Source organism: Poecilia formosa, unplaced genomic scaffold (assembly GCF_000485575.1).
Source record: "Poecilia formosa unplaced genomic scaffold, Poecilia_formosa-5.1.2 Scaffold128, whole genome shotgun sequence".
Taxonomy (NCBI): domain Eukaryota; kingdom Metazoa; phylum Chordata; class Actinopteri; order Cyprinodontiformes; family Poeciliidae; genus Poecilia; species Poecilia formosa.
In genome coordinates this window covers 202530-205274 of record NW_006800067.1, presented here as the reverse complement: position 1 = coordinate 205274, position 2745 = coordinate 202530, and the positions used below count along the sequence as shown (strand labels likewise).

The 2745-nt window shown below is 36.1% G+C and overlaps 1 long non-coding RNA gene across 1 annotated transcript; it reads left to right on the top strand.

Annotated features, from left to right (window-relative positions):
- Positions 1 to 239: 239 nt before the first annotated feature.
- On the top strand, positions 240 to 956 carry LOC107837264 (uncharacterized). The gene is made up of 3 exons (XR_001663281.1): positions 240 to 285; positions 412 to 537; positions 638 to 956. It is a non-coding gene; the product is annotated as an uncharacterized LOC107837264 (long non-coding RNA).
- Positions 957 to 2745: the final 1789 nt, after the last annotated feature.

Here is a 2745-nt window from a genome sequence, read left to right as displayed (position 1 = left end):
TGCATATTTGTCGTGGTCCTGCTGCAGGTCTGCTACTGCTTTCCTACAAATACGACCCCGACCAGCTATACTCCAGACTTTAACCTGAACAATGAGATTTTAAATGAGCTGGAGAAACTCAAGAAGAATGTCACGCACAACATAGTAAGTATAAAAGATGATTAATGTTTAATTTACTACTTCACTAGTATGACTCTGTTTAGCTAATTAATCACTTATGTTATTTCTTTCTCCTCACAACCAAAGTCCATTTCTGTTCCTGGAGAGTACATGTTCAATAATAATGTAAGTTTCACATCTTTTCTGCATTTTGTTTTGCTTTTACTAGTCAGAATGAAACTTTGTTGTCTTTGCTATAAGCAATTTTGATGTGTGTCTTCTCATAAAGCCAATATTTTGCTTCTTCTATAGGCCAAATGTGTGGCTGCCTTCAGCAAAGGGCTGAAACGTGTTCTTGGGTATCTGGCACAGACAGGCATAGTGCAGACTAATATTGGACTTGACTCAAAGTTGGACTTGCTAGAAAAACAAGGACAGGTAAATGTAAAAAGGAAACTATTTAAGACACAATACTACTTTTTAAAATGTAGTCCCCAAAGCTGATACCCAAATTAATTCAACCTCTCTTTTTCTACAGAAAAACAACAAGTGCACAATGACCACACGAAAGAAGAACCCTTTCAAAATATACATGGACTTCATCAAGCAGCTAAACACCAGCAGATGAAGATACACCTCTGATTTCTGCAAGGCAACTCAAGAGTTTTGGATATTTACTATTTATTAGTTGTTATTGTCATTTTTTAAAATTTATTTATTCACGTCAGTTTTCCTGATGTATTTATTTCAAATTCGTATTTATTTGAGTTTGCAGTTAATGTCGTTTTATGCAAACATTTGTAATTTCAACTGAATATTTCAGTTCAACGGAGATGTGACGCTGCTTTGAAAAATAAATTTCCTACTTTCATAAGACACTTCTTTGGTTCGATTCATGTCGCCGGATTATAATCATTGTGAGCTTTTCTTGCGTTTTACCTTCATTTATCAGCCTTGTGAGTCTTTTAATTAATGACACAAACTCGAACGAGTTAAAGTAACTTTACACGTCAACATGTCCAGAGTATTTATTTTAGTGGTGGCACTTGATAAAAATTTTTTAATGGAGTTAATTGGAGGGTCTGTAATTAATTATTCCCAATTAATTCTGCTTCAATCAAAAACTGTACATCAACAAATCAGCAACATTTTCAATTCAAAAACCCTTTTTTGCTGCTAAATTATGGTTTAAATAGACGTGAGGTCAACGACAAAGATGTTCGTTGTTTCTAACCGTCAGATTGGTCTAAAGTGCTATTCATTTCACCCAATCAGCTTTCAAGAGTTTCAGTGTTTCAGCCTGGCGATAGCGTTGGGGACATAAGTCCTCACTGCAACATACTTATCATTGAGATGACATTTTATTCTTTGGCGATAGGCTAACTCCTTCTTGCGCAATGTGCACACAATAATACACTGCTCAAAAAAATAAAGGGAACACTCAAATAACACATCCTAGATCTGAATGAATGAAATATTCTCATTGAATACTTTGTTCTGTACAAAGTTGAATGTGCTGACAACAAAATCACACAAAAATCATCAATGGAAATCAAATTTATTAACCAATGGAGGCCTGGATTTGGAGCCACACACAAAATTAAAGTGAAATGTTCCCTTTATTTTTTTGAGCAGTATAGTATTTTCCAGCAGCCCATTAGATCACTTTTTGAAACAAATATAAACCCACCAAGGGCCAAGACAAGCAGCTTTGTCATTCATCGCTGCTGTTTGTGCATCCAATCTGGATTTGTACTTTTCTGTGCTAGAAAAGTAGAAAACCAGAGACTCTGGCAGGAACTTTTGTATTTGTATCTATGTAACTATTTAACGTATTAAGGTCCCAGACATAATTTATTTTTTTATCACAGTCTCCTAGACAAAGAATTGGGGGTAGGATCATCCTTTTAGTACCATTTCAAACTCATAGTGGAACTTTACATTTCTGAAATGTAGGCACAAAAAGTGTCTCTCTATGGGCGTCATATGTTGTACACAAAAATAAATTGAGGAAGAATCTAACGGTCTGTAAACTTTTTTTATGGCCCGGATTTAATTGACTGTGTTTGCTTTTTTTGTTTCTTTTAAGTGACAAAGAATAAACGGATCAAAATGACAGGATCGGCATGAAGGAACTGCCTGCACGCTGCATGAACTGAACTTGAAAACTCTAAAACGGGACATTTAAGTCACAGTGTGAACAAACGTTGCAAGAATATAAAAAAAACAAGCCCTTTCTTGATGTAACGCAGCAATTTGTGCTGTCAAACCTGTTGGAACTAAAGCCGTTTGTGTTCCTAGAAAAACTTGCATTTTACAGAAAAACTAGACTGAGACTTTGGAAATTCAATTGATCGGAATAACAAGCATTAACGAATTTTCTCAACGTAAGCCCCGAAGAAGACTCGCAGATAGATCGGAACGATCTCTTACCTGTTCATCGTCAAGGCATTGCATCCAGAGCCCAGATAGGAAATGTTTGTGAGACGTCTGTACAAAATGCTGCAGGCCATACTTATTCTGCAGCAGAGGTTTGATAATGCCTTGTAGGTGATGGTAACGTTTGATAAGAAGCTCATAGATCCACACCTTTTATTCAACCTGAGCGCAGAAGAAGAACTGAAAGTAGCAGAGAGCAACAGTTAT